General features: G+C 45.4%; 1 long non-coding RNA gene across 1 annotated transcript in view; it reads right to left on the reverse strand.

Moving 5' to 3' along the window:
• Positions 1–2,017: 2,017 nt before the first annotated feature.
• The window catches only part of LOC311581373, a 49,365-nt gene continuing 36,153 nt past the window's right edge, over positions 2,018–15,229 (reverse strand). The window contains exon 3 of the long non-coding RNA XR_014773761.1: positions 2,018–2,132. This is a non-coding gene — a long non-coding RNA (uncharacterized lncRNA). The remainder of the gene's footprint in view (positions 2,133–15,229) is intronic.

Consider the following 15,229-nt stretch of genomic DNA (forward strand, 5'->3'; position numbering starts at 1 on the left):
CATCTTTACTTGGCTTCTGGAGACATCAAACTCGAGCTGTCATCGTTTAGGGGCAAAAACGTTTATCCGCTGAGCCAACTGATCAGCCCTGAGTTCTGGGAACTCTGTATGAACAAAGCTGGGCACAGCGGCTCATGACTGTACCTCCTGAACATGAGAGGCGGAGATAGGAGGATTCCATGAATTTGGGTCTGAGCAACATTAGTGAGGGTCAGGCCAGATTAACCTGGAATAACACCCTGTCTCAAAACCAAAAACAACGGAACAAAACCAAACCAGTCAACCAAAACCTCACAGTGATTGACAGTATCTTAAACCATTCCAGCATAAGAGCTGTCGGGCCATAAAGCTTCCAAGTGCATCTTTACAAACAGAAATACACCTTTAATCCCAGCACCCAGGAGGCAGACCCAGGAGGATCTCTGTGAATTTGAGACCAACCTAGACTACAAAACCAGTTCCAGGACGGGCAGTACTTCACAGAGAAACCCTCTCTTGAAAAACAAAACAAAAGAAAAGAAAAATATTCTGACAAAAATCCACTTAAGAGAGCGAGGGTTTATTTTAGCACACAGTTGCAGGTTTTAAGTCCATTACTGTGGGGAAATCAAAGCAATGGGCACTTGAAGAAGGCAGGCAGATCACACCCGCAGTCAAGACTTAGAGAAATGAATGCACACATGCGTAGTACACAACTCACTTTCTCTGTCCTTACAGCCCGGGACGCCAAGCCACTTTTAGCCCGAGTTTTACCGCAGTAACCAAGACAACTGAGACCATTTCCCACAGACTGTCCAGCCCTCCCCGAGACCCTCTTCCTAGATGGTTCTAGGTTGAGTCAAGTTGACAGTTAGAACCAGTCCCAGGCGTGAGGGCTTGCTGCAGGAGGATAACAAGAGGCTAGCTGCAGCTCAAATCCTGAGAGACAAACTGGGAAGGTAACCAGGAATTCAAGTGTGAGGATAGATCTGGGGTTTGTTGTTGTTGGGTTTTGTTGTTGTTGTTTTGTTTTTGTTTGTTTGGTTGGTTGGTTGGTTGGTTTTGGTTTTTTGAGACAGGGTTTCTCTGTGTAGCCTTGACTGTCTTGGACTCACTTTGTAGACCAGGCTGTTCTCTAACTCACAGCGATCCGCCTGCCTCTGCCTCCTGAGTGTGGGATTAAGGGCATGTGCCACCACTGCCCAGCTAGAGTTGGTTTTAAATATTTTCCATGCACAAAGCCACCGGTCAGTTGTGTGGATATAAATTTTACATTTTGGGTGCTAGCTTTAACGCCAGCTAACCGGACATTCAAAAATTCGTGATTTTCCATTTTGCACCAGTTTCATGCCAAGCAGTTTAATAATAGCCCCTGTCGATGTTCACTGAGCGTAAATCTTCCTTGTGTCTGCGCTGCTTTGCATCAAAAGTTAAATAAATCACCAGAGGAGACACAGAATTCAAATCACCAGTCAGCGCGAGTCCTGCCAAGAGTGCGTTTCCTCACTCACTTGCAGGTATACCTGTTACACTATTTTGTCACCAGCAGAAGGAGCACAGCTACCCCCTTCACCCCCGCCCCCCACCCCCCACCAGCTGCTGCCACCTGGAGATTTCTTTTTAGAAGACTCCATCCAGGATTCAGGCCTTTGACAAAAGAAACAAATTTCAAAGTCATTCTAAAGTGAAGCAGTTTATAAAAACAGAAAGAAAGATGCTTCCCGAGGGGGAAAAGGTGAACACACTGATAGGACAAGTGTGTGCTCTTCCCTACCAGAGAGTCACAAGTGGGTTTCCTCACAGTCGGTATACATGGGATCTTGGTGACACTAAAGACTGCTACCAAACTGTAATTTGTCACAGGATTAAGAGGGGAAGAGTGAGTCTCAGTAAACAAAGTGATGAGGCGGCTTTCAGGCGCACCGTCATCTCGGCCCCTGAGAGGAAGGGCAGGGAGACGAAGGTGTACAGCATGTTGCCCTGAGTAAGTACTGGCTAATGGCACCCTTAGTTGAGCTCTCTCTGGGAACACATCACCCAGCTCTAAGTGAGAGCGATGTACTTACTGCCTTGGACAAGAAGCCTTTTGGAAAACACACATTCTCTCTGTAAGCCATTACGTCTTGATCAGTGGAGTCTGAAGTCAGCCTTTCCTGCAGAAAATGCAGATCAGGTCCCAAGAGCAGAGGACCTCCTGCCTCCCCCAGCCCCTTCTCCCATGTTACAGCTGTCAATCAACCTCTCCTGCCTCCCCCAGCCCCTTCTCCCACGTTACAGCTGTCAATCAACCTCTCCTGCCTCCCCCAGCCCCTTCTCCCACGTTACAGCTGTCAATCAACCTCTCCTGCCTCCCCCAGCCCCTTCTCCCACGTTACAGCTGTCAATCAACCTCTCCTGCCTCCCCCAGCCCCTTCTCCCACGTTACAGCTGTCAATCAACCTCTCCTGCCTCCCCCAGCCTCTTCTCCCATGTTACAGCTGTCAATCAACCTCTCCTGCCTCCCCCAGCCTCTTCTCCCACGTTACAGCTGTCAATCAACCTCTCCTGCCTCCCCCAGCCCCTTCTCCCACGTTACAGCTGTCAATCAACCTCTCCTGCCTCCCCCAGCCTCTTCTCCCATGTTACAGCTGTCAATCAACTTCTCCTGCCTCCCCCAGCCCCTTCTCCCATGTTACAGCTGTCAATCAACCTCTCCTGCCTCCCCCAGCCTCTTCTCCCATGTTACAGCTGTCAATCAACTTCTCCTGCCTCCCCCAGCCCCTTCTCCCACGTTACAGCTGTCAATCAACCTCTCCTGCCTCCCCCAGCCCCTTCTCCCACGTTACAGCTGTCAATCAACTTCTCCTGCCTCCCCCAGCCCCTTCTCCCATGTTACAGCTGTCAATCAACCTCTCCTGCCTCCCCCAGCCTCTTCTCCCATGTTACAGCTGTCAATCAACCTCTCCTGCCTCCCCCAGCCCCTTCTCCCACGTTACAGCTGTCAATCAACCTCTCCTGCCTCCCCCAGCCCCTTCTCCCACGTTACAGCTGTCAATCAACCTCTCCTGCCTCCCCCAGCCTCTTCTCCCACGTTACAGCTGTCAATCAACCTCTCCTGCCTCCCCCAGCCTCTTCTCCCATGTTACAGCTGTCAATCAACTTCTCCTGTCTCCCCCAGCCCCTTCTCCCATGTTACAGCTGTCAATCAACCTCTCCTGCCTCCCCCAGCCTCTTCTCCCATGTTACAACTATCGATCAGCCTCTCCTGCCCTGGTCTGATTTTATGAACATGTAGATTCACGTATGCAAATAACAGGCTTGCAAATGTACCCACAGGAATATCCAGACACTAGCGTATGAATGCACGCAGGGGCCAGCTCCAAGCGCTGCTTTAATGCATTGAAGATGGCATTAGCTAGCTGCCCTAAATACCCCAGTAAGCCCTGTGGGCCCTGTAGACACAATGAGTTTCTAATGCTGCATGGAACAAGTAGGTATTCAGATGTCTTTGCTTTCTCTCTCTCTCTCTCTCTCTCTCTCTCTCTCTCTCTCTCTCTCTCTCTCTCTCTCTCTCTCTCCATGCTAGCAGTCCTCCTTTGGCGTTGTCCCTGTGTTTGGAAAATAAGTGACCTCGAGGGCCATTTGGGAAATGAAATGTGAGGCTCCAGGTAAGTGGCAATAAAGAAGTTGAAATTGGCAATTAAAAAGCGGGGAGCTAAGCATTTGTGTTGCAGGACCTTAATGGGGTTTAAAACTGTGCTTGTGGAGACCTGCTGTGGCCTAATGCACACAACAGCCCAACCTCTCTCCTTGAAAACAGAGAAAAACACCGAAGCCTCAAAACTACCATCAACCCTGAGGAGCGCATGGCAGAGGCTCCCGTCACCAGGAAGCACGTATGTAATTCATAGTTCTGTGAATTTCATCCTTAAAAACCACAGGAGAGAAGGCTAGGGAGATGGCCCAGTTGCTGCACAAGCATGGGGCTTCAGTTCAGAACTCCATCACCAACATACAAAGTCAGGAGCAACTGCTAGCACCTATAATCTCTGTATGGGGCAGGGGGTACAGACAGATAGAACCCCGAAGCTCACTGGCGAGCCAGCTAGCCTGACTGATGAGTTCTGGGTTCACTGAGAAACCCCCATTTCAAAAAAATATATAAGGTGGAAAGTGATCAAGAAAGACGGCTGAAGCTGGGTGGTGGTGGCGCACGCCTTTAATCCCACCACTCGGGAGGCAGAGGCAGGTGGATTGCTGTGAGTTCGAGGCCAGCCTGGTCTACAAAGTGAGTCCAGGACAGCCAAGGCTACACAGAGAAACCTTGCCTCGAAAAACCAAAAAAAAAAAAAAAAAAAAAAAAAAAAAGACGGTCGAAGTCATTCTCTGGCCTCCATGTGCATCTGATCCACACACATCCCACATGTACACATGCACCATATGCACACATGAACACGTCCATAAGAATACCTACATATACCACACAAACACTTACATAGGACCCTTCAATGACAATGAAGTTTAAAAAAAAAAATCTATCTGAAAATCTTTACAATAGTTACTTACAATATGTCAAGGTGATAGAAAACCCAAGAATAAATTACCTTAAAAGTATTTCATAAACTGTTAAATGCCAAAGAACATTTGACAACTGAGGGGAGGAAGTGGCCACATGGGATGACTTCATAGAGCAAAACTCTGGCACTCAAAAAAAAATTTATAGATTTTTCTCATGTGTGCTTTGAAAATATTTGTGTCCCACTTGCTTTTACTCTCCTGACCCCCAACTCCCAAAGGAGTGCTATATTTTGAAGTAGCAAAATTTGACCCCAAAGTCCTGACACAGGACAAAATGCCCAACTGAAGGATGGAAGCCCATCAATTAAGCACAAACCCAGCCCGGAAATAGCTTCTGACTCTCATGGGCTGTGTTGTAATGGAACATGCCTGAAAAATAGCTTTGCTAGCCAGTGAGATAAAACACTAATCCGGGCGACTAGAGTGGCTACTGTCCGCATAATACAAAGACAACTTGATGGGACACGGTAGAAAGTTGGGTTGGATGGGGAAGGACTAACTTGGGAGCCAAGCAAGTTACTCTGTCGTATCCTGAATATCAGTAACTGTTCCCAGATGTGTTTCAAAAACTAAATCATAAGCCCATACCTCTATGCCGAAGCTATGACTAGAGCAACCAAGCTATTTTATTAGCAGGGTTTGGGTTTAGAATCCCAGGCCCACTGATAAAAAAAAAAAAATAAAGTTCTAATTTTGCCTTCCTCCTCCCTCCCCTGCTCTGTCTCTGTCTCTCTGTCTCTCTGTCTCTGTCTTATATACACACACACACACACACACACACACACACATACACACACACATACACACACACACACACACACACAGGCAGACATGTTTGCATGGATGCTTACATCTGTGGGCATGATGGGGAGGTCACAGGACAAACCTCAGGTGTCATTCCTCAGGTGCCATCTACCTTTATTTTGAGCCAAGGTCTCTTCCTGGCCTGGCAACTCACTGAGTGGCTAGGCTGATGGGCCAGGGAGCCCCAGGAACCTGCTCCTCATCTCTGGTGTTAAGAGCATGTTCTGTTACACCTATTTATTTTGTTTTGTTTGTTTGTTTGTTTAATGTGGATGCAGGATCCAAATCCAAGTTCTTAGGCTTCTAAGGGAAGGACTTCACCAACCAGCTGTTTCTCCAAACCTGCTCTTACTTTTTGTTTTATTTGATTTGTACTATTTAGGGTAGTAAATTCTTATAATGAATTTGCAACTTGCTTTATATAATGTAACATAGATATCCATAATAAACATTAAATAATGCAGGCACAGTATAAAAATCATATCCCTTTTTTCCTTCCTCGAATTCACCTAGAGTCCACTAATATTTGGAGTTCTGTTTCATCTTTGGAGAAAACTTAACATATATAAAAATTGCTTTGTTTAAAAAAATAGGGTCATATTATTAAGGTTAGTACATAAAACAGTAATTCCAACTTAAAAACAAATAAGGATAGTTTTGAATCAGACATGAAGCCTTGGCATCATGAGTCCACATATGTGCATATTAGCACACAGAAACATGCACACATGTGTACACACGTGTAATCCATTGCTGACCCGTATCCTTTATTACCAGCCTCACTGCCATATGCTGTGTTGGTGTGTGCATGCGGCTGGCAGTCTGGCAGGAAGACCGTTTTGAAGCCAGTCCTGGTAGCAATGGCCAACTAGACAATCAGAGCTGCAGGGATTCTTCCTTATTTTTAATTTTTAATCTTTCATCCCACTGGGACTGACAACCATGGGCTAGATAGAAAGGAAGTAGAATTATTTTTGGTGTCTCTATGCGGAAGAATCAAACCTCTCCCATGGCCTTTTGGCTGGTGCCTGGAAACGTTCTCTTACAGTGGTGGCATCTGTCGCATTTCCCCAAGTGCTACAAATGGAGGCTTCCCACTTCAGGCCATCTGCAGCCTTGCAGACTCAGAAAGGGGGTTCTCCTATAGAAATGGGGGGGAGCACATACTAGGAGTGGGTCACCAGGGTCCACATGTGGAAGCAAAGCAAACACTATAGGAAGTTCCCATCTCATCCCCTTCCTGGCTGCCTCGGCTCTTCCCCATTTCAAAGTAAGGTTATCTCCTGAACAGGAGGAGGGACCTCAGGGAGGACATGGTCAACGCCAACATCAAAGCAGGCCACCAGATACAGTGTCTGCTGAGGTGTGTTTTGTTTATTACGAGAATGCTGCAGATGAAAACACATCAAAAGGAAACATTTAATATGACAACAGAGCAACACTGGGCCAACTTCAAATGTGTTGATAGGACTTTTAAAGGGCTGTCAAGGTTAGTACATTACTATAAAAGCTATTATGGTTAGCCTGACTCCTTCCTGCTTTATTGGCTTAAATGTTCTCATTTAGATTTTTCCCACGAAGCCCCATCACCATCTAAGCATTAATTTAAATGTCAGCGTAATGGTTTATCAAGAGCTGCTTCCAAACAATGATCTGCCATTGGTCCCTGCTGAAGAGCCTCCGTTTTATTTTATCCCCCTGCCTTGTAGATAATGTCACAAGGGATATATCTTCATGTCAGGGAATATCTTTCCACGCTTTAATTTCTCCTTCTTCTTCTTCTTCTTCTTCTTCTTCTTCTTCTTCTTTCTTCTTCTTCCTCTTCCTCTTCCTTCTCCTCCTCCTCCCTCCTTCTTCCTCCTTCTTCCTCCTCCTCCTCCTCCTCTTCTTCTTCTTTCACATTTCTCTGGGTAAAATCCATGAGTTGGATGGGGCAACATTTTTAGAACTACTAAGATGGGATGAAGTGTCAGCTGGTTTCTAACACCAACTGTACTCACAAGCAGCATGCAGCACGTCAGCAGCCTGCGACATCAGCAGCACATGACGTCAGCAGCATGCGACCACGGCGGCAGCATGTGACATCAGCAGCATACGACACGTCAGCAGCATGTGATGTCAGCAGCATGCGACCACGTCAGCCAGCACCCAACGCTGGTTTGAGCATGGGTGAATGTTTAAAAGACTTACTGTTATGTGGATGGGTGTGTCTTTGCATGTATGTCCATGTACCCCTGCATGCAGTGCTTGCATAGTTCAGAAAGCTGTGTCGGATCCCCCGGAGCTGGAGACACAGGCAGCTGTGGGCACAGGGAACTGAATCCTAGTCCTCTGCAAGAGCAGTAAGAGCTCTTAACCACTGAGCCACCTCTCCAGCTCCAATAAATGACCTTTTAAAGAGACCAAGCCTCTCTGACTTTAGCCTAGAAGGTTGCTTGTTGCTTCTTTGGATACCTACTATTACACATTTTTAAAATACATTTTGAAGTTGTAATATGTTAAGAGACTCTGCACTGGAAACGAGAGGCTGTTGCAAACAGCTCCTCTAACTCTGCCCTTGAAGTAACAGTTTAAAAACAGCAGCACACCTATACAGTCATACAGAGAAGCTGAGAACAAGAAGTCATTCTCCAAGAGAATGACAGCGGCTGGGGCTGTCGGTGTGATCTGGTTTTGTGTCTGCCCTGAGATTTACCTCAGATGTCTCAGTACCTGGCAGTATTCACCTGGGAAAATAAGGGGAATCTGGAAAATCTGAACAAAACTGTCATTGGTGGGCATTAACATAATTTAATAGCAGTGTCCCACTCAACTAAACAGGACACTGCCATATAAAGCCCAGCCCATCATCCCCCAGGTAGATAACGGGTAAAACGCCCATCCCCCTTCTGGTCCAGGCTTGCACTGCTCAGACAGGCACATGCGTGTCCTCTTGGATGCTTCTCTGATGTGCTTTAGGGGCAAAGGGTCGGCTCTCCATGCGCAGTGACTGCCACACTTGCTCTGGTCAGAAAATTGCTGTGTGGAGTCTTTCCAACTCTCTCTTCCCTTGGCCTGTGGCAGAGCTCAGCTCACCTGCCACTTCCTCTCAGAAGCCCTCTCTGAGGACCTGACCTCAGCCGCTCACCTTATCTTGCCTTCATCTATCTTGTGACTGGGGTTTAATGGCAATATGTAAACACCCCCTCATAAAGCTGCCTTCCTTAGAGCGAGGTTGTCTTGGTTATGGTCGCCCTTCCTGGCTGGCATACAGGGCCCAGAGAACAAGGGCTTTTTTCTTCCCTCTCTCTCTGAACAATGCCCAAAACCTAGAACAGAAACTGACACACACCAAATACTGCATAAGAACATTAATTCAGAACTCAATTGTAATGCTCACTTTTACCTTACTGTACTCAAAGATTTCTGTCATTCGAACTTTCCAAAAACGAATGTTTACTATCATCAGTCACCAACAGGTTACGTGTGGTGCTGCACATAACCAGTGTGAGGCACTGGTGAAACTTTGGCCCTTAGAGCAAAGCTTCAATGTCCCCGGCTCCAGACTGTGGAGAACTGACAGCTGCAGAAAGATTGGTGTCCACAGCAATCTCATCTGAAGAGGAAATACGTCATGTTGGACTTTCCTGGCCACCCACTCTGCATCACCTCTAAACAAGCCATGAGGGAAGAAGAGTGGAGTTGATGGGGTTTCCCTGTGGAACGTGTAGGAAGAAGGATCCAAGCTCTGTGCTCACTTGATGCTGTGGGCGTCTCCCCATCTCCTCCGCCACTGCACCAACAGCCTTGCACATCAGTTATGCATGGACTCTTTAAAGACCTGGCCTCCTTCTTCTCCCGAAACTTTACCCAAGGAAAAACTCTTTGTTTCTTTTTGTTTCTTAAATAGGCTACAGCCGTAGTGTTTAGAAAGTCAAGGCCAGAGGTCATGAGTTCGAGGCCAGCAGGGGTTATGTGATGAGAATCTGTATCAAAAAAAAAAAAATACACCTCCCTCCAATAAAAACAAAGAGAAAAGGACCTTGCTAAAGAAAGCAACACTTGGATTGTTTTGCTTATGTTTATACGATGGAGATTTGTAAGATTCAGAGCCAGAACTATTAGGAAAGTTGTTTGGGATTTTTTAATAATAGAAATGGTCCTGTCTCTGGAGGTGGCTTATTTTCCTTCTGTCTAAAATAATTCCCAGGTTAGAACGTGCTATGCATTCTGCAGAGTGGGTGCTGTTCTTTTATTTTATGTTGTTTTTTTTGGGGGGGGGGTCTGAATATTTGCCTCACTAGCCTGCCTCTCTCTCTCTGGAAACACCAGAGATAACAGAGACGGAGCTAATCTCAGTTGAGAACGCACAGTGCGCTTTATATTAAACACACATTAGCTCAAGGCTAATGGAGACTGTGCAAGGCTGGATGTGATGACTTGGTGAGTCTTCCGGCAAGTTCGAGACTTCCTGTCTAGGACTCATCCTCCTGACTTGCCGTACTGCGTTACAAAGTGACTTCCTGTCTAGGACCCACCCTCCCGACTTGCCGCACTGCATTACAAAGCATGGAGTGGCTGCACCTGTGAATGGCCAAGCAGGGCAGGGAGACCTCCCGGAACAAACTCCATTGCGTCTTCAGCCCTTTTGTTCCATTTGCATAGCTGCCTTTCCACAATTCTATTTTGTATCAAACCAGCACGGAAATAATATCACAACATCGCTGGGGAAACATGTTCCTGGGGCACCATTACAGGTTGTGAAAGAGTGCTGGTGTTACATTTTTAAAAGTTGTTTCCTGTATTTTTTGAGATTATAATATAATTATATCATTTCCTTTCCTTTTCTGCCTCCAAGCCCTCCCACGTATCCCTCCTTGCTCTTTTTCAAATTAATGGCCTCTTTTTTTATTAATTGTTACATGCATGTATGTGTATATGCATATGTACTCCTAAACACAGAACTACAACATATCAGTCAGTATAATATTTCCTGTATGTGTTAAATGTTGAGGCTTCTCCTCTTATAGAACGACAGAATGGCAACGGAATCCTAAGGAATGGGGTCAGAGCAGGGGTCAGCAGGGGTCAGAGCAGGGGTCAGAGCAGAGGTCAGAACAGAGGTCAGCAGGGGTCAGAGCAGGGGTCAGCAGGGGTCAGAGGACCTTTGATCGCCTGTCCAGGGTGGAGCCAGCCAGAGAGGGTGATTCCTAGCATGGGAAACTAGCACTAAGGTCCTGGTGTTGGGTGCCAGAAGGGGCCAGCTGTCACAGGGTATGACACTGTTCTTATTTTAGTAAAATATAAAAATAAAAAGCATTTATTTTCCCTCAAGTGTTAGAAAACAATACACACAGGAACCTGAAAATAACCAGGAAGTCCTAAGAAGGAGAGACGCAGCCAGACCTCCTTCACCACTGTGATCTTTTCCCCGCAAAATTACAGTCATCAGCTCTACAGTGGCTGGTTGGTTTGTTTGGTTTGCAGTAGTGGGACTTGAACCTAGCACCTCTTGCATGCTAGGCAAGAGTCTTTACCCATGGAACTGCCTCCTTAGCCCAAGAGAAAACTTTTTTCTTTTTTTTAATCTAAAAAGACTTGTCCAACCAAACCCGCAGCCTTCTAGAATCATCACCATTGCCCTCCCACCCCGGCTGCATTCTGCCACTGCCGTCTCAGCTTCCTCAATTTAGTATTACAAGTCTTGTATTTATTTATTTATTTATTTATTTATTTATTTATTTATTTATTTATTTATTTTTGAGGACAACACACACACACACACACACACACACGCACCATTCTCCAACTGCTCTCTGAGGTGTCTAACGTCAGGAAGAATCCTAGGATGCAGCCCTGTGATGGCTGACCTCCCTTGTAAGTGTGGCTGGATTTAGAATCATCATGGCAATACTTGTGGGTGTGTCTATAAGGACGTTTTCAGAAAGATTTAACTGAGGGTAGATGGGCCCCCCATAAATATGGGAATCACCTCCCATTTCCTGAGGTCCTGGCTTCAATTAAAAGGAAGTAAGAGGAGCCCCAACATCGATCTCTCTGTGCTGCTTCCTGACTGCAGGGGCAATGTGACCAGGTAGCTCCTGTCCCTGCTCCTAACTCCCCACCATGGCCGACTGTGCACACAGTAAGGCAAACCAACCCCTTTTATTTTATTTTATTTTATTTTACTTTATTTTATTTTGTTAAGCTACTCTGTCAGGGGCTTTTGTCAGCAATAAGAAAAGTAAGAAATATGGGTATGAATTTCCATGCAACCAAAAGGTACAATGTGTCACTTCCTCCTGTACAGATGCTGGAGAGAGCAGTTCCTTGGAGAAAACGAGAGAGGAAGTGCCAAGTACTCAGCGGACTTCCTTCCCAGTGTCCTGAAGCACGTCATAGGATCTGTTTGCCTGAGACCAATTATCATTTTCTATTTTGCACTTCGTAGTTTCTTCTGAATACACAGATATGCGCAGATAACTCAAGGGAACTGATGCTTGAGGAGATTCTTTCTCCAAAACAATATGCAGAGATAAAAATGAAATATGTTTTAAAAATTCATAGTACATGCTACATGCACATAGTTCATGCTAATGTACATAGTACATGCTAAAAATGAAGAAAGCACATTTTGCTAACATTGGAAGTCTACATTTGAATCCTCTTAGCTCTAGGTGAAACTGAAATTGTTTGTCTTTAGGGCAATAACCAAGCATGGTATGATTTCCAAGAGACTACATCTTTATTTAAAAAACAAAAACTATTACAACAACAGAAAACCTCAGAAAGCTGGAAGGCTATGACTATCTAGATTACTGTTATAAAGAAAGAAAATCCCAACATTCAATTTTACTAAGAAAGACTCGGAAGCCAGATGTTGGGGTAAGAACTTACTAGCTCAGAGAGGTAGAGAAAGCACTCAGCTGACCTTCTTAACAGCTCATGTCTCAGAAGGAAGATGTCAAAAGCCAATGCCAAAAGCCCTATCTTCTTCTGCATGCTACTTTAAATACCCTCCAACTCAAAGTCCCTCCTTTCTATTTAATCCTTGTCAGCTCATTACTTGCTCCACCTCTTGACCTAGGGTTAACTTTATTTAATTCTGTTTATAGAAAGCTTTGAATTAAAGTCACGTGCTAAGGCTGAGCCACGTCACAAATATTTGTTTACAATAAACAGATCGTTCTTTGGTTAACAGTGAGTGCTAGGCTGAGCCACTCTAGGAGTAGAAACAGGTTTTCCCAGTTCACATTCTCGGGTTTCATGATGAGATCAAACATCCTGCAACATAGAGAGCTGTCTGACTAAGCTTTCTGCATAGCTCTGGGAGTCACAGCCACCTGTGCCTGCCAGTAAGAGCTAACACAGTCAGCCCAAAGCCAGGACCCTGTACATGTGAGAGCCCTGGGGAAATGGACAGAAAGATAGACAGCAAATGCCAAGAAATGGAAACTTCTATATGGTAGCACCCTTAGGGTTTGGACTGTATTTTCATGATGTGAAAACACAGGAAACTGAAAAAAAGAAAAGAAAAGAAAAGAAAACTTGTAAACCACAAAGGATAGAGGAGGCGCAGCCCAGAGACTGCCTGGATATCACCATGTACTAGAAATGAGCTAAGACAGAAAAGGATTCCTGCTAAAAATGGGATCATGACAAAAAGGGAACAACAACAACAACAACAACAAAAAATGGAAGGCACCAGTGTTAAAGATGGGAAGGAAAGAAGGGATTTGGAAACACACTAATACACTGTGAAAGAAGAGACTGTGAGGTGGAGGAGGCAGATGGTACAAAGGTTAGGTACATCAAGACTGAGCAGCTGTGCAAAGACACATTCACCTACATGGAGTACAAGAAGCAGGGAATGCATTTCTGGCTGCAATATGACTACTAATAGGATTTCTATTGGCCAACAGTAACCAACAATATGTATTTTAAGCTCTCATTCACAGTAAGGACATGAAATATGAGATACTTTGGGGGTGGGGGTCTAATAAAAGCTAAGTGTGACTGTTACAGAGAAGTCGCCAGATGCTACTGTAGGAAGCAATGAATAGATGGGGATGAATGAAGGACAGTGAGAGAGCTCAGCATTGCGAAGATGGAATTCTTCACAACACTGCTTCTAAAGGTACAAAACCAGATAGGAACACCAACTCAGTGCTAAAGATCCATAACCAGAAGCCAAAGCGTCTATCAGTCAGCTTCCCGCTACTGCAACAAACGACCAAGATGATGCACTTACAGAGAGAAAAGGTTGAATGGCTTCAGCTCACACTCCCATAGGAGTCAACTCAGAGCATCTGGTGAGGTGGAATTCTCCCAGCAGGGATAGAATGAATGCATGACATGACTGAAGTAAGGACTTCTTATGTCCCTTGGATGGCACTGGGCATAGCGAACCCATTAAGTTTCTGGATGTTGCTAAGGCAGAGACTCAGGTGCAGAAGCCGGAAGGAAGAAGACGGTGGTAGGACAGAGGGAATTGTTCTGGACTTAAATCTAGGAGGCGAGGCACTGATGCCAAGACCCAGGGCTGAGCGATGGCTCAGTGGTTAACAGTGTTTCCCCGTTCCTCTGGATGACCAGAGATGGTTCCTAGACTCATGTCTCTAACTCTAGCTCCACGGGAGCCTGCTCTGCCTTCTGCCTTCTATGTGTATTGCACTGAGTTGTTGTGCATATCCCCACACAGGCACACACTTCTGCATAAATAATAATGAAAGCAAATCAGTAAAAAAAAAAGATTTATTCATTTATAAGACGTTAAAACAACTATAGAGAGCAGGGCCTGTAAGTGATTCGTTAAAAACTCTGAAAATGCGCACAGAAGTGCAAATGTTCTGCTTAGATTCAGGCAGGAAATGAAGTACAGAATTTGGTATTTTAAAATATAGCTTAAGTGGAGATTTTTCTCAAAGCTTTAAAACAGTCAAACATACTCAAGGCTTGCTTGTTTTAGAATCAAATTGTCCTAATGGCACAGAGAAGCAGAGGGATAGCGTGGGTAGAAGTCATAAGCTTTACATCACATGTTTGTATGCCTATGTTGTAGTTTGAATGAGAATGGTTAATATATTTGAATATTTGGCCCCCAGTTGGTGGACCTGTTTCAAGAAAGATTAGGGGGTGTGTCCTTGTGAGAGGAGGTATGACCTTGTTTGAGGAGGTGTGTCACTGGGGGTGGGCTTTGAGGTTTCAAAGCCCACACTATCCCCAGTGTCTATGTCTCTCTGTCTTGTGATAATGAATCAATGTGTAAATTTGTAGCAACTACACCACTGTCATGCCTGCCTGCCTTGCCTGCCTTGCCTGCCTGCCTGCCTACCTGCCATGACTACCTACCTGCTTGCCTTCCTCCTTCCCTCCCTCCCTCCCTCCATGCTCCTTGTTATGATGGATATGAACTATAACCCTCAGAAACTGTAAGGTCCAAATAAACTTTCTTCTCTAAGTTGCCTTGGTCATGGTGTCTTCACAGCAGTAGAAGCCTAGCTTAGACGGTGTCTGCTGGTTCGCCTTGGCTGTCGGCCTGACTGGATCTACAGCAAACTGAAAGATAAGCAGCTGGACTCATCTGTGAGGCATTTTCATGATCTCTTTTCTTCAAATTAGAAGACCCAGTGTAAATGTGAATTTCCCCTTCCAATAGTAGCCCAGGTCAAAGGAAGTCTGGGAGAAAGTCTTCTGCTTTTTTGCCTCATTGCTCCCATATCTCTCTGGCAAGTTGATTTACTCCATCACTGCAACTGGTGCTGTCACATTCCTTTGGCTGTGAGAACCCAGCCTGTCCTGGTTTCCATCAGGGACTGAAGATCAAAACCAATCTCTAGACATGCTACAGGCTTTCAGCACCAAGGTACGACTCCAAGGCACCCAGCATGGCAGACTGAGCAACTACCTT

The sequence above is a fragment of the Acomys minous genome (assembly GCF_964271855.1).
Source record: "Acomys minous genome assembly, chromosome: 13".
In the NCBI taxonomy this organism is placed as follows: Eukaryota; Metazoa; Chordata; class Mammalia; order Rodentia; family Muridae; genus Acomys; species Acomys minous.